The 25,052-nt window shown below is 38.4% G+C and overlaps 1 protein-coding gene and 1 non-coding gene across 27 annotated transcripts in view; one reads left to right on the top strand and one right to left on the bottom strand.

Moving 5' to 3' along the window:
• RIMS2 (regulating synaptic membrane exocytosis 2) overlaps positions 1–25,052 on the top strand; it is a 753,111-nt gene that overhangs the window by 53,545 nt on the left and 674,514 nt on the right. The window lies entirely within an intron of this gene.
• On the bottom strand, positions 14,803–14,909 carry LOC123575452 (U6 spliceosomal RNA). Its single transcript, XR_006700726.1, has one exon. It is a non-coding gene; the product is annotated as a U6 spliceosomal RNA (small nuclear RNA).

The following is a 25,052-nucleotide window of genomic DNA, read 5'->3' on the forward strand; positions in this document are numbered from 1 at the left end:
CTCATGAGACTTATTCACTATCATGAGAAGAGCACAGGAAAGACCTGCCCCCATGATTTAATTACCTTTCACCAGTGCCTCCCACAACACATGGGAATTCAAGATGAGATTTGGGTGGGGGCAAAACCAAACCATATCATGGCCTTAAATTGCAGTCCACATTGTTGCACTGCAGTGCCTAATTCTGTTGCATACTCTTGGTCTTAATTCTCCTGGATTGGAGAAGAACATAACTTTTGTTAAGACGTGTACTAAAGTTAATCTCTTTGTTCAACTCATCTGAAGTGTATTTATTTGAAATATGATTATGTGCAAAATTTAACTGATGTAAAACAACTCTATCAGATTCTATACCTTTAAATGAGGATTGTCTTCTTCAAAGTAGTCACCTTGGGAGACTATGGGTTTATTCCAGCCATCTGTCACTGTTGGTATTAGGGTTCTCTAGAGGAACAGAACTAATAGCATAGATGTATGTATAAAGCAGAGTTTATTAAGGAGTATTGACTCACATGATCACAAGGTGAAGTCCCACAATAGGCCATCTGCAAGCTGAGGAGCAAGGAAGCCAGTCTGAGTCCCAAAACCTCAAAAGTAGGGAAGCTGACAGTGCAGCCTTCAGTTTGTGGTTGAAGGTCCAAGAGCCCCTGGCAAACCACTGGTGTAAGTCTGAGAGTCCAAAAGCTGAAGAACTTGGAGTCCGATGTTTGAGGGCAGGAAACTTCCACCATGGGAGAAAGATGAAATCCAGAAGACTTGGCCAGTCTAGTCCTTCCACATTCTTCTGCCTGCTGGCAGCTGATTAGATGGTGCCTACCCAGATTGAGGGTGGGTCTGCCTCTTCCAGTCCACTGACTCAAATGTTAATCCTTTGGCAACACCCCCACAGATACCCAGGAACAATACTTTGCATCCTTCAGTCCAACCAAGTTGACACTCAACCATCACACTGCTTTTATCATTTTTTAGGAATTAGGCATGGTTATCTTTTTGAAGAGTGAGAGTGAGGAGAGAGAGACTGAACGTTATATGACACAACTCTACAGCCTTTTAACCACACGTGTAGAGAAGCCTCATACTGGGGACTTTTACTGGGTTCTATTTATGTTGTCATCTGAGACTTGACAGACATATGGGCTAAAGACATGTATGTGTACAGAAGTTCATTGTTTCTCATTAAGATTTACACTAGCCTAGGAACTACATAGCATCTGTGCCCTGGTTAGTGACAGAATGAATAGTCTAGGTGCAGTTTATAAAAGCTGCCATACAGCAACTCTCTTTAGCTCCAGTGGTCTTTGTTAGATGTAAATGTACTAAAGTGAAGGAGGGAGGGAGAAGGAAATCTGATTTTGTGCTGTTTAATTTTTTTTTTTTTTTTTTTGAGACAAGGTCTCACTCTGTTGTTCAGGCTGGAGTGCAGTGGTGCCATCTCAGCTCACTGCAGTCTTGACCACCTGGGATCAGGTGATCCTTCTACCTCAGCCTCCCAAGTAGCCAGGACTACAGGCATGCACCACCACACCTGCTAATTTTCTTATTTTGTTTTAGACGCATTGTTTCTGCCATGTTGCCTAGGCTGGTCTTGAATATCTCAGCTCTAGTAATCTGCCCACCTTGGCCTCCCAAAGTGCTGGCATTACAGTGCACCTGGCCTTGCAAATGTTTTGATCCTATGAAATTTTATGTAATTGTATAAAAAGGAGCAGGTTGAGAAGAACGACATGTAGAATTTTACTGAAGGTGAAAGTCAAGAATAGGTCTACTGTACTGTTGGTGTTGGTGCTGTAGTCTTATGGAGTATCAGTGATGTCAGTGGGCTTAGGGAGGCCTCTGAACACCGGTGAGATGTTGACCCCAGCCACTGTCCAGGTTCTTGACACCTTTGCAAGAAAATTCAAGGACAAGTCAAAGCAAAAGTAAAAAGTATTTTTTTAAAAGTGAAAGTACACACTCAAGAGTGGGAGTATAGGCCTACTCAGGAGAGTATGTTGTGCCCAATGTGTTTGTGGTTTGTCCAAACCAAAAAAAGTTTTTCAAATTAAGAGGCAGAATGATCATAAGGATTTCTGGGAAGAGAATGAGATTTCTTGGAATTGAGGTGCCACTGAGTTTTATAACAAACATGGGTATACCTGGAACTGTCATGGTCTGGTGAGATGTGGTTTAGTATAATAATGAGTTTATAATTGAACCTGGGGTACAATTTGAGTCAAATCCAGTGCCATGTTAGATCTAGCTGGTCTTAACTGGTTTTTCTTATATCCTGTTTGTTAGGGTCTTATTGGCTCCTCTCCCTTCCCCATTCCTCTAGCTGGTTTCTGTGTTCCTTCTATGTTAGTCATGTGAAACTGTTGCCTGGTATTTCCTGTTTCTTCTGTGACCACCCCGTATTCCTGTCTCATAAAGAAGTCAGAAAAGGGCTCTCTTTCTCAGCTGTTTCAGGGATACGTTCAAACTTGTCATTTTCTATAGATTTTCAACACTGCTCTGATACCCTTCACTCTCAGCTGGTGACCTGACTTCTGACTTTGTTGGGAAAATGGAGTCTATAACATGTGTACTCTCAGTTTTTCTACTTTCCACTTAATATTGCTTGGATATATTTACGTATATTTGTATTTTGTAGTGAACGTTTGTTGATGACTTCTCCCAGGATAGAAACCTGTTCCTCCTATCTAATCGTATTCTAAATTTCCTAGCCATCTAATTTAGGTGGTAATTACTCTGGAAGAAGATGTATGGAATCTTCAAGAGCAAAGATGGTCTTATTCTATATCCTTTCCTATATCCTTGTACTGATTATTCCTATCCTTTACTAACCCTTCATTTTCCTGGCCAATTCTTACTCAGTTATCTCCCTTTCTGTCTCCTCGAATCCCTTCATTGAGATAATTCACATACTGTACAATTCAGCCTTTCAAAGTGTAGAGTTCAGTGCTTTCTAGTATATTCTCAGAGTGGTGCAACTATAACCACAGTCTAATTTTAGACCATTTCATTCTTTTGTTCCTCCTGAAAGAAACCCTGTACCCGTTAGCACTCCCTCCTCCCTTTTCCCTTCCCTCATCCTAGGCAACCACTAATCTTTCTATGGATTTGCCTATTCTGGAGATTTCATATAAACAGAACCATACGGTATGTTGTCTTTTGTGACTTCTTCTTTCACTTAACATAATGTTCTCAAGGGTCATTCACGTCATAACATGTGTCAGTACTTTTCTTCTTTTTTTATTGTGATAAAATGCACATATAAAATTTTACCATATGGCATTTGGTACATTTGCAGTGTTATGCGAACATCACCACTATCCAGTTTTGGAATATTTTCATCACCCCAAAAGGAAACCCTGTGTTCATTAAGTACTCATTCTCCATTATTCCCTCACCCCAGCCACTAATCTGGCAACCACTAATCTCTTTGTCTCTCTAGATTTGTCTGTTCTCGATATTTTATATAAATGGAATCATACAGTATGTAATTTTTGTGTGTGCCTGGCTTCTTTTACTTAGAATAATGTTTTCAAGATTCGTTCATGTCATAACATGTATAGTACTTTTTTGTTTTCTTTTATGGCCAAATAATAATCTGTTATATGAATATGCCACATGTATGTGGACAAATGTCCATCAGATGATTTGAGTTATTTCCATTTTTTTGACTATTATGAATAATGCTGTGAACATTCATGTACAAGTTTTTGTGTAGATGTGTGTTTCCATTGTTCTTGGATATATACCTAGGAATGGAATTGCTGGGTCATATGGTAACTCTAGGTTTAAGTTTTTAAAAAACTACCAAACTTTTCCAAAGTGGTTGCACTATTTTACATTCCCACCAGCAATGTGTGAGGGTTTTACTTTCTCCACATCCTTCCCAACACTTGTTATTTTCTCTTTTTGATTGTGTCCATCCTGGTGGGTATGAAGTAGTATCCTACTGTGGGTTTGACTTGCATTTCTCTAATGACAAATGATGGTGAGCAACTTTTCATGTGTTCATTGGCTATTTTTATATTTTATTTGAAGAAATATGTATTCAAATCCTTGGCCTGGCATGGTGGCTTTTGCCTGTAATCCCAGCACATTGAGAGGTTGAGGTGGGAGGATTTCTTGAGCCTAGGAGTTCAAGACCAGCTTGGGCAACATAGTGACACCCTATCTCTACAAAACAAACAAATAAATAAAAATAAATGAAATAAAAACAAAAAAATTAGCTGGGCTTGGTGGTGTGCCTCTGTAGTCCCAGCTACTCAGGAGGCAGAGGTGGGAGGATTCCTTGAGCCTGTGAGGTTGAGGTGGCACTGATCTGTGATCCTGCTACTGCACTCCAGCTTGGGTGACAGAGCAAGACCCTGTTTCAAAATAAAATAAGAATAAAATAAAGTAAAATAAATTAGAATTATATTTAGAGATGGTTCAATCACAGTTTTATAACCTTGTTTATCAAGAGTGAAAATTGGAAATTATTAAAAGTACTAAAAAGGTAACACATATCAGTGTTTAATGTTTCTGTAACTGTTGGTAAGGCTTACATCTAAATCTGATGCAGAATTCTTAATGGTATTGGAACAATCCTTTTCTCAGCCACATAGTATTCACTGGTACTATAAGTCTGGAAGAGACTGGCTGTGGGTACTACTTCTTGTCTTCAGCTGTAACTGTGATCGGCTGTGTGTGACTGCAATATCAGCAAGTGCACTTTGTATCTTTTCTAGAAGCATTTCCCTAGATAAACAATATGTAGCAGCCTCATGGTTTTATTGTAGCTTATATAAGCTAGTAGCCTATAAAGCAGCTGTAGATTCTTCACTGGATAAGGAGTCTATCAAAACATCAATGTCTTTTGCTGTTTGTGCAATCAGTGCTGTAAGAAGCTGAGCATACTCTTCTGTAGGGTTAGCTGGCTGGTCTTTGTTAATTGCTGTCTGAATATTATTAAAAGAGGCAGGAAGACCATATTGCTGCAACACATCAGTGGCATTACAAAACTGATCTGAAAGTGAGTTCATGGTGTCTTACAGCTGCATGAGCTGATCACCGTGTTCCTTTCGCTCTTTTCACTTTCTTGATGGTGCCCTTTGGACAAAGTTTTTAATTTTGATGTCCAGTTTGTCTTTTTTTGTTTTTGTTGTTTGTGCTTCAGTGTCATATCGAAGGAAACCATTACCTAACCCAAGGTCATGAAAATTACTTTTATGTTTTCTTCTAAGAGTTTTATGGTTTTGGCTTTGACATTTAGGTCTTTAATCCCCTTGGAGTTAATTTTATATGATGTGAAATAGGAGTCTAACTTCATTCTCTTGTATAAGGATAAACAATTTTCTCAGCACTATTTGTTGTAAATGCTATTCTTTCTCTACTGAATAGCCTTTGCACCTTTGTCAAAAATCAATTCATCATTGATATAAGGGCTTATTTCTGGACTTCAGATCAATAGAACTGATCTGAAAAAAGCTAACTTGGATTTTGATACTAATTGTATCGAATGTGTGTCAATTTCAGGAGTATTGCTGTCTTAACAATATTACGTTTTGTGGCTTATGGATATGGGGTGTCTTTCCATGTATTTAAATCTTCTTTATTTTTTTCCCAATAATAATTTGTAGTTTTCAGTATACAAATCTTAACACATCTTTTGTTAAATTTGTACCTAAGTATTTTTTTTTAATTTTTTTTTTAAAGATACAGGATCTTGCTCTTTTGTTCAAGCTAGAGTATAGTGGTGTTGATTTCAGCTCACTGTAGCCTTGAAATCCTGGGCTCAAACAGTCTTCCCACATCTGCCTCCTGAGTAGCTAGGACTACAAGCATGTGCTATTACACCTGGCTAATTTTTTTTTTTCTTTTTGCAGAGACAAGGTCTTGCTATGTTGCCTAGGCTGGTCTTGAACTCCTGGCCTCAAGCAGTCCTACTACCTCAGCCTCCCAAGTTGCTGGGATTATAGGTGTGAGTCATCATGCCTGGCTCATGCTATTTTAAACATGCAGTTGTTTTCATAATTTCATTTTGGAAATGTTCATTGCTAGTATCAGAAATACAATCGATCTTTGAATATTGGTCTTGTATCCTGCAATTAGTTTTAATCTACTCAGTTCTTAAGACTTTTGTCAAATATCGTGTGTTCCAGGAAGTTTTTACACATCCTTTAGGACTGCATTAGGTAACCCTTCTTTATGTTGCCCTAAATCCTTCCCCATACCCTCATTATACAATGTACCTCTATGCTGCTTTGTTGCTATAAGTTTGTTTGTAGACCTCTCATCTAAACTCTTAGATTGGTTTTCAATACTGATGTTGCCAACAAATTCTCCACAAAGAATAGAGTTTTGGAAAAATAACACTAATGAAAAAATAGAGTTAGAATTGAAAAATGTATGAATTATCTCATTCTTTATTACTTATTTGTTCATTATCAAAAGATAAATTTTTGAGTTCTTTAAATGAGTTAGCTAAACTCACATGAATATCGAATGTTCTTATAAATAAGTCTCTCCCATTTCACAAATCCTCTGATGCTTTGCTTCTCTAAACTTTTCCAGGAAAAAATTTTTGCAGGAGATTGTAAATGTGTTTAGGGATGGAAAAGGTCGATAATGCTCCAGCACACTGGCAGTACCTTAGGAGCATGGAATTGTGTTTTATTTACTGGTAGCATAGTCCCCAATTGTTAGTATGGTCCCTGATAACATGATAGGTATCAATAAATTAATTATTGAATTTATGTTTCTACCTGCAAATTTTGAAGATAGTTTGTTCAAAAATAACACATTTATTGAGCACCTACTAAGTGCCAGTCACTAGTCTAATCTCTGTTTTGTATAGTGATTAGAGCTTTCATGGAGCTTAGCTTCTAGTAAGTAGGGAGAACTCAATATTTCCAGATAAAATTTGCAATTAAAAGTAATTGCAACAGCTCAACTACTTTTGCACCAGCCTAAACATTTACTGACAAAAGCTATTGTTTTTACTGTTTTTCCTATACCAATGACTCAAAATAAATATTTTGGAACCTTCTTTGACTGCTGTTTACTGTCCTAATGACCAATTGGTCTTCTTATAATTTTTCCTTTTTCTTAAGTATCTATATAAATTCTCACTCATTTTTCTTATCTGTTATGATCTGTCATCAGGGTTAGAGAACACAGACCTGTTAACTAGATTATAAATTCGACAACAGCAGCTATGATGTGTATATGCTTTAGTATTGTGTTTGGCACATACTATGTATTCATTAAGTATTTATTGAATGAATAAAGAATGTCACTTTGATCTTAAAAACATCATGGATACCTATGTTCAACAAGATAAAATTTCAAATCCCGTAGTATACAACACTCTTAATAGTCTGATCAATTTACCTTTCCAACCACATCTGCATTGTTCCCCCTTTCCCACCTTAATACATGGAAGCCTCCTTGAAGTTTCTTGAAAATACTGTAATAGGATGTTAATGGAGATGGAATATTAACTTATCAACTGGGAGTGTAGAATAAGGCTGCCTTCCTTTTTTTTACTTTTGTTATGGATACTGTGACAACAAATAGTGAAAACCTAATTGACACACATAGATTTCTTATATATGGCATATATATTTGTCATATGTATGTTTGTGTGTATATATATGTACCTACTATATGTGTATATATGCATTTCTATTTTTTTTGTGATTTATAGGCAAAAGATGTTATATTAGTACTTTTTGTTTTGAGTAAAAAAACTCACCTTAAACTAGCATAAGGGAAGAAAAATAAATTTATTTGTTCATATGACTGGAAAGTCCAACAGATAACTGGATTCAAAGCCTCAGAGAATATCTTTAGGATTCTTTCCATTGGTCTCTTGGTTCTATTTCCCTTTTTTTTTTTCAAATTATACTATGAGTTCTAGGGTGCATGTGCATAACGTGCAGGTTTGTTACATATGTATACTTGTGCCATGTTGGTGTGCTGCACCCATCAACTCATCAGCACCCATCAACTCGTCATTTACATCAGGTATAACTCCCAATGCAATCCCTCCCCCCTCCCCCTTCCCCATGATAGGCCCCGGTGTGTGATGTTCCCCTTCCCAAGTCCAAGTGATCTCATTGTTCAGTTCCCACCTATGAGTGAGAACATGCGCTGTTTGGTTTTCTGTTCTTGCGATAGTTTGCTGAGAAGGATGGTTTCCAGCTGCATCCATGTCCCTACAAAGGACATGAACTCATCCTTTTTTATGGCTGCATAATATTCCATGGTGTATATGTGCCACATTTTCTTAATCCAGTCTGTCACTGATGTACATTTGGGTTGATTCCAAGTCTTTGCTCTTGTGAATAGTGCTGCAGTAAACATACGTGTGCATGTGTCTTTATAGCAGCATGATTTATAATCCTTTGGGTATATACCCAGTAATGGGATGGCTGGGTCATATGGTATTTCTAGTTCTAGATCCTTGAGGAATTGCCATACTGTTTTCCATAATGGTTGAACTAGTTTACAATCCCACCAACAGTGTAAAAGTGTTCCTATTTCTCCACATCCTCTCCAGCACCTGTTGTTTCCTGACTTTTGAATGATCGCCATTCTAACTGGTGTGAGATGGTATCTCATTGTGCTTTTGATTTGCATTTCTCTGGTGGCCAGTGATGATGAGCATTTTTTCATGTGTCTGTTGGCCGTATGAATGTCCTCTTTTGAGAAATGTCTATTCATATCCTATGCCCACTTTTTGATGGGGTTGTTTGTTTTTTTCTTGTAAATTTGTTTGAGTTCTTTGTAGGTTCTGGATATTAGCCCCTTGTCTGATGAGTAGATTGCAAAAATTTTCTCCCATTCTGTAGGTTGCCTGTTCACTCTGATGGTAGTTTCTTTTGCTGTGCAGAAGCTCTTTAGTTTAATGAGATCCCATTTGTCAATTTTGGCTTTTGTTGCCATTGCTTTTGGTGTTTTAGACATGAAGTCCTTGCCTGTGCCTATGTCCTAAATGGTATTACCTAGGTTTTCTTCTAGGGTTTTTATGGTATTAGGTCTAACATTTAAGTCTCTAATCCATCTTGAATTAATTTTCGTATAAGGAGTAAGGAAAGGATCCAGTTTCAGCTTTCTACTTATGGCTAGCCAATTTTCCCAGCACCATTTATTAAATAGGGGATCCTTTCCCCATTTCTTGTTTTTCTCAGGTTTATCAAAGATCAGATGGCTGTAGATGTGTGGTATTATTTCTGAGGACTCTGTTCAGTTCCATTGGTCTATATCTCTGTTTTGGTACCAGTACCATGCTGTTTTGGTTACTGTAGCCTTATAGTATAGTTTGAAGTCAGGTAGCGTGATGCCTCCAGCTTCGTTCTTTTGACTTAGGATTGTCTTGGAGATGCGGGGTCTTTTTTGGTTCCATATGAACTTTAAAGCAGTTTTTTCCAATTCTGTGAAGAAACTCATTGGTAGCTTGATGGGGATGGCATTGAATCTATAAATTACCTTGGGCAGTATGGCCATTTTCACGATATTGATTCTTCCTATCCATGAGCATGGTATGTTCTTCCATTTGTTTATGTCCTCTTTTATTTCACTGAGCAGTGGTTTGTAGCTCTCCTTGAAGAGGTCCTTTACATCCCTTGTAAGTTGGATTCCTAGGTATTTTATTCTCTTTGAAGCAATTGTGAATGGAAGTTCATTCATGATTTGGCTCTCTGTTTGTCTGTTACTGGTGTATAAGAATGCTTGTGATTTTTGCACATTAATTTTGTATCCTGAGACTTTGCTGAAGTTTCTTATCAGCTTAAGGAGATTCTGGGCTGAGGCAATGGGGTTTTCTAAATATACAATCATGTCATCTGCAAACAGGGACAATTGGACTTCTTCTTTTCCTAACTGAATACCCTTTATTTCTTTCTCTTGCCTGATTGCCCTAGCCAGAACTTCCAACACTATGTTGAATAGGAGTGGTGAGAGAGGGCATCCCTGTCTTGTGCCAGTTTTCAAAGGGAATGTTTCCAGTTTTTGCCCATTCAGTATGATATTGGCTGTGAGTTTGTCATAAATAGCTCTTATGATTTTAAGATACGTTCCATCAATACCGAATTTATTGAGAGTTTTTAGCATGAAGGGCTGTTGAATTTTGTCAAAGGCCTTTTCTGCATCTATTGAGATAATCATGTGGTTTTTGTCTTTGGTTCTGTTTATATGCTGGATTACGTTTATTGATTTGTGTATGTTGAACCAGCCTTGCATCCCGGGGATGGAGCCAACCTGATCATGGTGGATAAGCTTTTTGATGTGCTGCTGGATTCGGTTTGCCAGTATTTTATTGAGGATTTTTGCATTGATGTTCATCAGGGATATTGGTCTAAAATTCTCTTTTTTTGTTGTGTCTCTGCCAGGCTTTGGTATCAGGATGATGTTGGCCTCATAAAATGAGTTAGGGAGGATTCTCTCTTTTTCTATTGATTGGAATAGTTTCAGAAGGAATGGTACCAGCTCCTCCTTGTACCTCTGGTAGAATTCAGCTGTGAATCCATCTGGTCCTGGACTTTTTTTGGTTGGTAGGCTATTAATTATTGCCTCAATTTCAGAGCCTGCTATTGGTCTATTCAGGGATTCAACTTCTTCCTGGTTTAGTCTTGGGAGAGTGTAAGTGTCCAGGAAAGTATCCATTTCTTCTAGATTTTCTAGTTTATTTGCGTAGAGGTGTTTATAGTATTCTCTGATGCTAGTTTGTATTTCTGTGGGGTTGGTGGTGATATCCCCTTTATCATTTTTTATTGCGTCTATTTGATTCTTCTCTCTTTTCTTCTTTATTAGTCTTGCTAGCAGTCTATCAATTTTGTTGATCTTTTCCAAAAACCAACTCCTGGATTCATTGATTTTTTGGAGGGTTTTTTGTGTCTCTATCTCCTTCAGTTCTGCTCTGATCTTAGTTATTTCTTGCCTTCTGCTAGCTTTTGAATGTGTTTGCTCTTGCTTCTCTAGTTCTTTTAATTGTGATGTTAGAGTGTCAATTTTAGATCTTTCCAGCTTTCTCTTGTGGGCATTTAGTTCTATAAATTTCCCTCTACACACTGCTTTAAATGTGTTCCAGAGATTCTGGTATGTTGTATCATTGTTCTCATTGGTTTCAAAGAACATCTTTATTTCTGCCTTCATTTCGTTGTGCATGCACTAGTCATTCAGGAGGAGGTTATTCAGTTTCCATGTAGTTGAGTGGTTTTGATTGAGTTTCTTAGTCCTGAGTTCTAGTTTGATTGCACTGTGGTCTGAGAGACAGTTTGTTATAATTTCTGTTCTTGTACATTTGCTAAGGAGTGCTTTAGTTCCAATTATGTGGTCAATTTTGGAATAAGTGTGATGTGGTGCTGAGAAGAATGTATATTCTGTTGATTTGGGGTGGAGAGTTCTGTAGAGTCTATTAGGTCTGCTTGCTGCAGAGATGAGTTCAATTCCTGGATATCCTTGTTAACTTTCTGTCTCGTCCATCTGTCTAATGTTGACAATGGAGTGTTGAAGTCTCCCATTATTATTGTATGGGAATCTAAGTCTCTTTGTAAGTCTCTAAGGACTTGCTTTATGAATCTGGGTGCTCCTGTATTGGGTGCATATATATTTAGGATAGTTAGCTCTTCCTGTTGAATTGATCCCTTTACCATTATGTAATGGCCTTCTTTGTCTCTTTTGATCTTTGATAGTTTAAAGTCTGTTGTATCAGAGACTAGTATTGCAACCCCTGCTTTTTTTTGTTCTCCATTTGCTTGGTAGATCTTCCTCCATCCCTTTATTTTGAGCCTATGTATGTCTCTGCATGTGAGATGGGTCTCCTGAATACAGCACACTGATGGGTCTTGACTCTTTATCCAGTTTGCTAGTCTGTGTCTTTTAATTGGAGCATTTAGTCCATTTACATTTAAGGTTAATATTATTATGTGTGAACTTGATCCTGCCATTATAATATTAACTGGTTATTTTGCTCGTTAGTTGATGCAGTTTCTTCCTAGCCTCGATGTTCTTTACATTTTGGCATGTTTTTGCAATGGCTGGTACCAGTTGTTCCTTTCCATGTTTAGTGCTTCCTTCAGGATCTCTTGTAAGGCAGGCCTGGTGGTGACAAAATCTCTAAGCATTTGCTTATCTGTAAAGGATTTTATTTCTCCTGCACTTATGAAACTTAGTTTGGCTGCATATGAAATTCTGGGTTTAAAATTCTTTTCTTTAAGAATGTTGAATATTGGCCCCCACTCTCTTCTGGCTTGGAGAGTTTCTGCCGAGAGATCTACTGTTAGTCTGATGGGCTTCCCTTTGTGGGTAACCCGACCTTTCTCTCTGGCTGCCCTTAAGATTTTTTCCTTCATTTCAACTTTGGTGAATCTGGCAATTATGTGTCTTAGAGTTGCTCTTCTCGAGGAGTATCTTTGTGGCGTTCTCTGTATTTCCTGAATTTGAATGTTGGCCTGCTCTACTAGGTTGGGGAAGTTCTCCTGGATGATATCCTGAAGAATGTTTTCCAACTTGGTTCCATTTTACCCCTCACTTTCAGGCACCCCAATCAGACGTAGATTTGGTCTTTTTACATAATCCCATAATTCTTGCAGGCTTGTTTATTTCTTTTTCTTCTATTTTCTTTAGATTTCTCTTCTCGCTTCATTTCATTCATTTGATCCTCAATCGCTGATACTCTTTCTTCCAGTTGATTGAGTCGGTTACTGAAGCTTGTGCATTTGTCACTTATTTCTCGTGTCATGGTTTTCATCTCTGTCCGTTCCTTTATGGCCTTCTCTGCATTAATTATTCTGGTTATCAATTCTTCTACTCTTTTTTCAAGCTTTTTAGTTTCTTTGCGCTGGGTACGTAATTCCTCCTTTAGCTCTGAGAAGTTTGATGGACTGAAGCCTTCTTCTCTCATCTCGTGAAAGTCATTCTCCATCCAGCTTTGATCTGTTGCTGGCGATGAGCTGCGTTCCTTTGGAGGGGGAGATGCGCTCTTATTTTTTGAATTTCCAGCTTTTCTGCCCTGCTTTTTCCCCATCTTTGTGTTTTTATCTGCCTTTGGTCTTTGATGATGGTGACGTACTGATGTGGTTTTGGTGTGGATGTCCTTCCTGTTTGTTAGTTTTCTTTCTAACAGTCAGGACCCTCAGCTGTAGGTCTGTTGGAGATTGCTTGAGGTCCACTCCAGACCCTGTTTGCCTGGGTGTCAGCAGCAGAGGCTGCAGAAGATAGAATACTGCTGAACAGCGAGTGTACCTGTCTGATTCTTGCTTTGGAAGCTTCCTCTCGGGGTGTACTCCACCGTGTGAGGTGTGGGATGTCGGTCTGCTCCTAGTGGAGCATGTCTCCCAGTTAGGCTACTCAGGGGTCAGAGACCCACTTGAGCAGGCAGTCTGTCCGTTCTCAGATCTCAACTTCCGTGTTGGGAGATCCACTGCTCTCTTCAAAGCTGTCAGACAGAGTTGCTTGCATCTGCAGAGGTTTCTGCTGCTTTTTTTTGTTTGTTTGTTGTTGTTGTTGTTTAGCTGTGCCCTGTCCCCAGAGGTGGAGTCTACAGAGACTGGCAGACCTCCTTGAGCTGCTGTGAGCTCCACCCAGTTCGATCTTCCCAGGGGTTTGTTTACCTACTTAAGCCTCAGCAATGGAGGGCGCCCCTCCCCCAGCCTCGCTGCTGCCTTGTGGTTAGATCGCAGAGTGCTGTGCTAGCAATGAGGAAGGCTCCGTGGGCATGGGACCCTCCCGGCCAGGTGTGGGATATAATCTCCTGGTGTGCCCGTTTGATTAAAGCGCAGTATTGGGGTGGGAGTTACCCGATTTTCCAAGTGTTGTGTGTCTCTGTTCCCCTGGCTAGGAAAAGGGATTCCCTTACCCCTTGCGCTTCCCAGGTGAGGCGATGCCTCGCCCTGCTTCAGCTCTCGCTGGTCGGGCTGCAGCAGCTGACCAGCACTGATTGTCCGGCACTCCCCAGTGAGATGAACCCAGTACCTCAGTTGATAATGCAGAAATCACCTGTCTTCTGTGTTGCTCGCGCTGGGAGCTGGAGACTGGAGCTGTTCCTATTCGGCCATCTTGCTCCGCCCCTCCATTCTGTTTCCTTTTGTTTGCTTCAAAAATTTTCTTCTATCTGCTCTGCCACTGGGAAAGACACACTGCTTCCATATTTAGGCTGCATTGTCCAGATTTAATAGTTCCATCACATATTTATAATGCAAATAACAAAAGCAACAGCAACAATAATAGTAATAGTGTGTCCAGAATTGGTTCCTTCCAGTGGGTTCTTGGTCTTGCTGATTTCAAGAATAAAGCCGCGGACCCTCGTGGTGAGTGTTACAGTTCTTAAAGATGGTGTGTCCGGAGTTTGTTCCTTTTGATGCTCAGATGTGTCCAGAGTTTCTTCCTTCTGGTGGGTTCGTGGTCTTGCTTGACTTCAGGAGTGAAGCTGCAGACCTTCTTGGCGAGTGTTACAGCTCGTAAAAGGTAGTGTGAATCCAAAGAGTGAGCAGCAACAAGATTTATTGCCAAGAGCGAAAGTACAAAGCTTCCACAGCATGGAAGGTGACCGGAGCAGGTTGCCACTGCTGGCTCGGGTGGCCAGTTTTTATTCCCTTATTTGGCCCCGCCCATGACCTGCTGATTGGTCCATTTTACAGAGCACTGATTGGTACATTTTACAGAGTGCTGATTAGTGCATTTTTACAGAATGCTGACTGGTGTATTTACAAACCTTTAGCTAGACATTAGACACAGAGCACTGACTGGTGCATTTTTACAGAGTGCTGATTGGTGCGTTTACAAACTTTTAGCTAGACACAGAGCACTGATTGGTGCATTTTTTTTTTTTTAAATATGGACCGCTTCACGAATTTGCGTGTCATCCTTGTGCAGGAGCCATGCTAATCTTCTCTGTATTGTTCCAATTTTAGTATATGTGCTGCCGTAGCGAGCATGGTGCGTTTTTACAGAGTGCTGATTGGTGCGTTTACAAACCTTTAGCTAGACACAGAACACTGGTGTGTTTTTACAGAGTGCTGATTGGTGTGTTTACAAATCTTTAGCTAGACACAGAGCACTGATTGGTGTGTTTACAATCCTTTAGCTAGACAGAAAAGTTCTCCAAGTCCCCACCCAATCCAGAAGCCCAGACATAATGGTATTGATAACTAATATTAAAATGTATTTAATGCTTTTTATATGCTAATTACCATGCCAACACTTTATGTATGCTATACTGTATTTTATCTTCATAATAGCTCTTTGAGGAAGGTATTGTTAGTAGCTACATTTCAAAGATGAGGAAATTAAGATACAAACCAATTAAGTTACTTGTTTGATTATTTAACTAGTTAGTGATAGAGCCAAGAATTAAAATCCAGGCAGACTCTGTGCTTGCCACTATGCTGTACTGTCTGCTTAGGGAAGAACTCTTATTATCTCTGCTTTGTCTGTCACATGCCCTTCTCAGACCAGTCACTCTGTGCAAGGAAATGATGGTACCATGTTTACTCAGAGCTGGGTCATGTGCCTAGGCCCATAGCTAGTCTTACTAGAACCATATGGCATGGAGGAGAGTGTTTCCCTAAAGAAAGTAATCTTGGGTATATTTTAAAAAACTCCACATGTCCACAAAATAAACATTTTGTTGACCATGATGCTTAACAACAGAGAGTTCTGTATTAATCTTTGAAAGCTCAGTGGCATCTGTCAGAGGCTAACAGTATTGTCAGTTTTGATTACAGACTCATTAAATGAGTTGTGTTTCTTTTAGGTGGGATCATTTGCTGGTAGTACATTGTTGGAGTCATTAAATAATGCAAATCTTAAACTAATTAACTTTTGAAAACACATCACTTCGGGAAGTTTCAAAATGGTTTAAAGCTATCTATATTTTAAAGGAAATTTGATTTATAATAACCTTAAAAAGTCTTAAATGGAAAAAAAGAAAAATGAAGCAGATAAAATAATGACAAAATATACTTTTCAAAATATTATTTAGACTACTTTAAAAAATATATTGAATCCAGATAAGATCACGCTTGTTAAAGCATAATGACTAGCATAATTTTAGTGATTAAGATAGAGTTTGTCTTTTGCCTTTATTTTTCTTTTTGATTTTAGATTCAGGGTATACATGTGGAGGTTTGTTACATGGATATATTGTGTAATGCTCAGGTTTGGGCTTTTGAACCCATCACTCAAATATTGAACATAGTACGCAATAGGTCATTATTCATTCATTACCCCTTTCTCCCCTTCCTGGCTTTGGAGTCCCAGTGTCTATTGTTTCCATCTTTACGTCTGTATGTACCCATTGTTTAGTTCCCACTTATAAAGGAGAACATGTGGTATTTAATTTTCTGTTTCTGTGTTAATTCAGTTAGGCTAATGGCTTTCAGCTGCATCTGTGTTGCCACAGAGGACATGATTTCATCCTTTTTTATGGCTCTGTAGTATTCCATGTTTATCTATCTATCTATCTATCTATCTATCTATCTATCTATCGATCTTATATTTCCTTTATTCAGTCCACTGTTGATGGGCACCTGGGTTGATTCCATGACTTTGCTGTTGTGTATAGTGCTGCTATAAACATACAAGTGCAGGTGTCTTTTTGGTAGAATGACTTCTTTCCTTTCGGTAGACACCCAGTAATGAGGTTGCTGGGTTGAATAGTTCTATTTTTAGCTCTTTGAGAAATCTCCAAACTGCTTTCCACAGGGGCTGAACTAATTGACATTCACACTAACAGTGTGTAAGTATTTCCTTTTCTCTGCAGCATTGCCACTATCGGTTTTGTTTTGTTTTTTTCCCACTTTTTAATGGCCATTGTGACTGGTGTGAGATGGTATCTCATTGTGGTTTTATTTGCATTTCTCCGATGATTAGTGATGTTGAACATTTTTTCATATGTTTGTTGGCCACTTGTATGTCTTCTTTTGAGAAGTATCTGTTTATGCTCTTTGCCAACTTTTTAATGGGGTCATTTATTTTTTATTTGTCAACTTATTTAAGTTCCTTATAGATTTTGGATATTAGTACTTGGATACATAGTTTGCAAATATTTTCTTCCATACTGTAGTTTGTCTGTTTACTCTGTCGATAGCTTCTTTTGCTGTACAGAAGCTCTTGAATTCAATTAGGTCCCAGTTGTCAATTTTTGTTTATGCTTCATTTGCTTTTGAGGTTGTAGTCATAAATTCTTCCCCTAGGCCAATGTTCAAATGAGTATTTCCTAGGTTTTCTTCTAGGATTTTTATGGTTTGAGGCCTTACCCTTAAATTTAAGTCTTCAATCCATTTTTTTCCCCCCAGACAGAGTCTCACTCTGTTGCCCAGGCTGGATGCGGTGGTGTGATCCTGGCTCAGGTCCTCCACCTCTCAGGTTCAAGTGATTCTCATGCCTCAGCCTCCCAAGTGGCTGGGACTACAGGTGCACGCCACCACGCTTAGCTAATTTATACATATATATATGTGTATATATATATTTTTTTCAGTAGAGACAAGGTTTCACTATGTTGGCCAGGCTGGTCTTGAACTCCTGACTTCAAGTGATCCACCTGTGTCAGCCTCCAAAAGTGCTGGGGTTGTAGGTGCAAGCTACAGCAGCCAGCCTTGTCTTTAATCCATCTTGAGTTAACTGTTGAATAAGGTACAGTTAGGGGTCCAGTTTCATTATTCTGCATATTGCTAGCCAGTTTGTCCATTACCATTTATTTAATAGGGTATCCTTTCTCTATTGTTTATTTTTGTTGACTGTCTAAGATCATTTGGTTGCAGGTGTGCAGCTTTGTTTCTGGGTTCTCTATTCTGTTATGTTGGTCCCTGTGTCTATTTTTGTACCAGTACCATATCGTTTTGGTTATTATAATCCTGTAGTACAGTTTGAAGTTGGGTAATGTGATACCTCCAGCTTTGTTCTTTTCACTTATAATTCTTTGGCTATTTAGGCTCTTTTTTGGATCCATATGAATTTTAGATTTTTTTTTAATTCTGTGAAAAATGATGTTAGTAATTTGATTGGAATTGCATTTGATCTGTAGATTGCTTTGGGCAATCTGGACATTTTAATGATATAGACTCTTCTGATCCATGAGTATGGAATGTTTTTCCATTTGTGTGTATCCTCTGTGATTTCTTTCGTCGGTGTTTTTTAGTTCTCCCTATAGAGATCTTTTACCTACTTGGTTTGATGTATTCCTAGGTATGGGCAAAAACAAAGGGTTTTAGATAATTAATTGTATTATTTTCACTGGCATGTCAGTATTGTATTTATTTGTTTCAGGTTTTTGCATCTTAAATGTTCCCAATTAGCCATTGACTTCAGCAAGCAATATATATATATTTTTTCCTGTCTAAAAGTGTTTCATCTGGCCAATGTATGTATGCTTCATTCTTTTGCAAGTTGAACTGTTTACTTATATTGTAATCTGCTTAGAACGACCCAAGAGATAACACTTACTGGATGCTATTCAAATAAAAACTGGATATCATATTTGCCCTAGGTTCCCCCACTTTAATACATAAAAAGATATTTGGACAAACCATAATAATTCTAGTATGGAGTGCTTTTGCCATTCTTTTTTATAACAATGAATCTTCAGACAGTTCTCTCCAACACCAGTCTTTGTGTAGTTTCCACTAAGCTTTGGTATATAAAAGCAAGCATCTCACAGACTGATATTGTTCATAACCTTGTCCTGAACTCCTTGCTTTAGTTTATTATGGTTGCCTTGCTCTTATTTTTACAGATTAATTTCTCTGTTTATTTCTTCACTTTATTCCTCTGATATGGAACTATACCAAGAATGTCATTCGCTGTCTATAATGTTTGGATTCACTGCAATTCCATTCTGTCTTTCTAAGCTGTCTTTGGTTACTCTTCATAGATATGCTTCTTGGTCTTCCCTGGTTCTTGGGACTCCCTCCATTGTTTCAGTGTTACACGAGTGGTACTTGGCTGGTAGACATTTTCATGAGCTTTAGTAATTGTAACTGGTGGGTTAAAGGAAAGCCCTCAGGAAGAGAAATACATTGTTTACCTTAGAACATTCTTTGATTTAAATGTTTACTTAGTGTACACCAAATGTGTACTTAATGCTTAGGATCTGCCGAAGATACAAAGGAGATAGAAGATATTTCTAGCCCTTGCTGTGAAGTAACTTTAAATCTAGACTTTTAGCCATATTACATTGAATGCCTATGATAGCAATCACAATATCAGCATTGTAGCTCTTAAAAATTTTTACATGGAAGGATTCTTGGTAGAGTCACAAGAATGTGTCCCTTTTTACTATCAAAAGGTCCTAATTTATCTGGCAATGGACTCATATCCAGAATATATAAAACTCACAGAAATCAATAAGAGAACATATCACTCAATTAAAAAATGGGAAAGACACTTATGAGATTACTAGATAAAAGAACTTATATAAATGGCCAATGAACATGTGGAAAGTGCTCAACTTCATTAGTCGCAATGGGAATACAGAATAAAACCACAATGAAACACTACTGTGTACCCACTAGAGTGGCTTAAAAAAAAGACAATACTAGGTGTTGTAAGGTTATGAAACAATTGCTACTCTGATACATTGTTTTTAGCAGTTTAAACTAAATTTAGCCATTTTGGAAAATGGGCAGTATCTACCAAAGCTGAACCTATATCATATGACCCAGAAATTTCATTCCTAGGTATATACTCAGCTGAAATGAATACATGTACTCACCAAAAAAAAAGTCAAGAATGTTCACTGCAACATTGTTTATAATGTTCCTATATTAGTTTCCCATTGCTACTGTAACAAATTACCACAAATATTGGTTTCAAAGGTGGTGAAGTGAAGCTGGCTACACTCCCTCCACCACAGGAAATATATATTTATATAATATGTTTATGTTTTGTATATAATTTATATATAAACAGACACATATATATATGTATAAACACACATACATAAAGCACTGAGATTATCACCAGTAATATCCCAGAACTCAAATATGCAGAAGAGACAGTTCCTGAGACTACGGAGAATTGAAAAAACTCTGAACAGATTAAGAGAATTGGACTTCCATGACGCTTCTCCCCACAATCTGCCTGGCACCAAATATGCAGAAAGTTTCCCCAAAACTACAGTTTCTACACTGGAAAAAGTGAGATCAAGGTGGATAACTAGTTTTCCTTTTAACTTGAGTTTCCTAGCAGGAGACTGTCCCTGCCTCAACCCAGGGAAAACATCAGGAGTACTTGAAGGAAAAATTATCATTGAGAACAACCAGACACAAAACTGGGAGGGCAGGACCACTATCCTCAGCATGGAAACCCTGCTATGTAGGTCAGCCAAAGGAGATGCCATGCTGTAGGAGGTTTGTTCCACAGGTCCCCTGGGCATGAATCCCTAGCCAGCCTTCCCACACTGTAAGGCTATCCCCTTTGGGACTCATCTGGGATAGGTGGCACTCTGAATGTTTACTACAACCAAGGCAAACTTAGGTTTAATGCACCAGCTAGTGCCAAAAAGGACGCAGCAACATGGCAGAAAAAAACAAAACAATCATAAGAAACAAAATCAACATGTAAATTACAAAGCATCTGTAAGCAAACATATCCAGTAAAAACCACAATAAGCCAGATATGTAAGACTGGAATAAATAACTAATCCTTGAATGCAAAGACATAAATGTACGTTCACAAGAAACAACAGCAGACGGAACCATGATCTCCTCAAATGGAGAAAGAATGAAACCAGTGGCTGACCCTAACGAGACAGCCATATGTGAACTCTCTAAGAATTCAAAATACCAGTTTTAAGGAAACTAAATGATCGCCAAGATAACATATAAAAACAAAAAAAGAGCCCATAGAGCCAAGACAATCCTAAGTAAAAAGAACAAAGCTGGAGGCATCATGCTACCTGACTTCAAACTATACTACAAGGCTACAGTAACCAAAATAGCATGGTACTGGTACCAAAACAGATACACAGACCAATGGAACAGAACAGAGGCCTCAGAAATAACACATCTAGAACCATCTGATCTTTGATAACCCGAACAAAAACAAGCAAATGGGGAAAGAATTACCTGTTTAATCAATGGTATTGGGAAAACTGACTAGCCATATGCAGGAAACTAAAACTGGACCCCATCCTTACACCTTATACAAAAATTAACTTAAGATGGATTAAAGACTTAAATGTAAGACCTAAAACCATAAAAACCCTAGAAGAAAACCCAGACAATAGCATTCAGGATGTAGGCATGGGCAAAGACTTCATGAGTAAAACACCAAAAGCAATGGCAACAAAAGCCAAAATTGACAAATGGGATCTTATTAAACTAAAGCACTTCTGCACAGCAAAAGGAACTATCATCAGAGTGAACAGGCAACCTACAGAATGGGAGAAAATTTTTACCATCTATCCATCTGACAAAGGGCTAATATCCAGAATCTACAAGGAACTTAAACAAATTTGCAAGAGAAAACAAACGACCCCACCAAAAAGTGGGCAAAGGATATGAACAGACACTTCTTAAAAGAAGACATCTATGCAGCCAACAGACACATGAAAAAATACTCATCATCACTGGTCATCAGAGAAGTGCAAATCAGAACCACAATGAGACACTATTTCAACCTAACACTCATAAGTGGGAGTTGAACAGTGAGAACACATGGACACAGGGAGGGGAACATCACACACCGGGGCCTGTCAGGGGGTGGGGGGCTAGGGGAGGGATAGCATTAGGAAAAATATCTATTGTAGTTGACGGGTTGATGGGTGCAGCAAACCATCATGGCGTGTGTATACCTATGTAACAAAGCTGCACATTCTGCACATGTATCCCAGAACTTAAAGTATAATTTTTAAAAAATTAAAGTATTAATACAGTTACTGTGTGATCTATCCATTTCATTTCTTGGTATTTACCCAATATGAGTGAAAATAAATATTTACAAAAATGAAAAAACAATTCAGAAATCATCAAAGAAATTTGACAAAGAAATTAAAATACTTTTTAAAAGCCAGACAGAAACCTTGGACCTGAGAAATACATTTCCTGATCTGACAGACTCATTAGAGCCTCTCAGTAGCAGAATGGATGAAGCAGAGGAAAGAATTAGTGAGTTCAAAGACAAGGTTTTTGAAAATACTGAAATATGAAATACTGAAAATAGAAGAGGAATAAGAAAAAATTTAAAAGGAATGAAGATCATCTACAAGATGTAGGAAATTACCTTAAAGGAGCAAATCTAAGATTTATTGATGTTCCAGAGGGAATTGTGCAAGAATAAGGAGTGGAAAGATTATTTAAAGAAATAATTACAGAAAACTTTCCTAACCTTGGAAAAGAAATAAATATCCATGTGCAGGAAGGTCAAAGAGAACACCAAACAGATTAGAGCTGAATAAGAGTACCCCAAGGAATATAATCAAATTCTCAAAGGTCAAGGACAAAGAGAGAATTCTAAAATCAGCAGGAGAAAAGAAGCAACTAACATATCGGCCAGGCATTGTGGTTCATGCCTTTAATCCCAGCACTGTGGGAGGCCGAGGCAGGTGGATCATTTGAGGTCAGGAGTTCAAGACCAGACTGCCCAACATGGTGAAACCCCATCTCTACTAAAAATACAAAAATTAGCCGAGTGGAATTGGTGTGCACCTGCAATCCCAGCTACTTGGAAGACTGAGGCAGGAGAATCATTTGAGCCTGGGAGTTGGAGGTTGCAGTGAGCCAAGATCACACCACTGCACTCCAGCCTGGGTGACAGAGTGAGCCCCTGTCAAAAAAAAAAAAAAAGCAACATATAAAGGAGCTCCATTGTTTCTGGCAACAGACTTTTCAGTGGAAATCATACATTTCAGGAGGGGAGTGAAGCAACATTTTCAAAGTGCTGAGGAAAAAAATCTGCCGTTTTAAGAATACCATGGCTGGGCACAGTGGCTTACACCTGTAATCCCAGCACTTTGGGAGGCCAAGGCAGGCATATCATCTGAGGTCAGGAGTTTGTGACCAGCCCTGGCCAACATGGTGAAACCCTATCTCTACTAAAAATACAAAAAAAAAAAATTAGCTGGCCATGGTGGCACACACCTGTAATCCTAGCTACTCAGGAAGCTGAGGCAGGAGAATCGCCCAAACTGGAAGGTGGAAGTTGCACTGATCTGAGGTTGCACCACTGCACTCCAACCTGGACAACAGAGCAAGACTCCGTCTCAAAAAAAAAAAAGATATTTAGCAAACACTATCCATCAGACATGAAGGAGAAAGTATTTCCCAGATACACAAAAGCTGGGAGAATTCACCACCACGAATATGGGAAGAAATACTTAAAGGGAGCCAGTTACAATGGCATGTGCCTGTAATCCCAGCTACTTGGGAGAAAGAAGTGGGAGAATTGGTTGAGCCTGGGAGTTAAGGACCAGGGCAGCATAGCGATACTTTCTTTCTCTCTTTCTCTCTCTGTCTGTCTCTCTGTCTGTCTGTCTCTCTCTCTCTGTCTCACACACACACACACACACACACACACATACACGAAATGCCAAAGGGAGTTATTCAATCTGAAAGGAAAAAATACATGCAAAAAGAAAACATCTGAAGATATAAAACCTACTGGTAAAATTAAGTACAAGGACAAACCCAGAAAATAGTGTAATTACAGTGTGCAATCCATTCATAACTTTAGTATGAAGCCCAAAAGACAAATCTAACAATAATAATAGTTACACCTACCTTTTAAGAGAAAGTCTATATATGTATATTGAGACAACATAAAGTCAAAATGTGAGAGGATTGATTTAAAGTGTAGAGTTTTTTTTTCTGTTTTCTTTGTGATGTAAGGTAAGTTTTCACTTATTTAAAATAACTTCTTAACCTATAAGATGTTTTTTATAAGCTTCATGGTTACCACAATGCCAAATCTTACAATAGATTCACTAAAAATAAAAAGTAATGAATTAAAATATAATACCAGAAGCATTGCTTAACCACTGTATTAGTCTGTTCTCACACTGCTATAAAGAACTACCTAAGACTGGGTAATTTATGAATAAAGACTCACAGTTCTGCAGGCTGTGCAGGAAGCATGGTTGGGAAGCCTCAGGAAACTTACAATCATGGTGGGAGGGCAAAGGGGAAGCAAGTATTTCTTCACATGGTGGCAGGAGACAGACAGAGTGAAGAGGGAAATGCTTCACATTTTTAAAAAACCAGATCTCGTGAGAACTCACTCACTATCATGAGAACAGCAAGGGGGAAATCTGCCCCCATGATCCAATCACCTCCCATCAGGTCTTTCGTCTAACACTGAGAATTACAATTCGACATGAGATTTGGGTGGGTACACAGAGCAAAACCATATCAGCCACCAAAGGACACAGTAAGAAAGGAAGATAGACATTACAGAACAACCAGAAAACAGGCAACAAATGGCAGTAGTAAGTCTTTATCAGCTACAACCTTGAATGTAAATGGAATTAATTCTCCAACTAAAAGGCATAGAGTGACTGAATAGCTAAAGAAACAAGAACCAACTGTATGTTTCTTACAAAAAACCCACCTCACCTGTAGATACACATAGACTAAGCTTGAAGGGATGGAAAAACGTATTTTATTGCAATTGGAAACCATAATCAAGCAGAAGTAGCTATACTTAGATAAAATAAACTACAAATCAAAGACTGTAAATACAAAACACATGTGTGCATGTGTGTGTGTGTGTAAAATGATAAAGGGGATCAATTCAACAAGATGACATAACAATTATGCATTTCTGTGGATGTGACACTGGAGCTCCCTAGTACATAAAGCAAACATTAATAGATCTAATGGCAGAGATAGATTGCAATGCAATAATAGCAGGGGACACATGCAATCCAATCTAACAAGCTTTAACCGTAAAGAAATATAAAACCTCAAGCCAGTAATGAGTAATGAGATCAACAGTGTAATGAAATGTTTCCCATCAAAAGAAAAGTCCACAACTTGATTGCTTCATAGCTGAATTCTGCGATACATTTAAAGATGAACTAATACCATGTCTACTCAAATTCCTCAAAAAGACTGAAGAGAAGGGAATACTTTCAAACTCATTCT

The sequence above is a fragment of the Macaca fascicularis genome, chromosome 8, assembly GCF_037993035.2.
Source record: "Macaca fascicularis isolate 582-1 chromosome 8, T2T-MFA8v1.1".
NCBI lineage: Eukaryota > Metazoa > Chordata > Mammalia > Primates > Cercopithecidae > Macaca > Macaca fascicularis.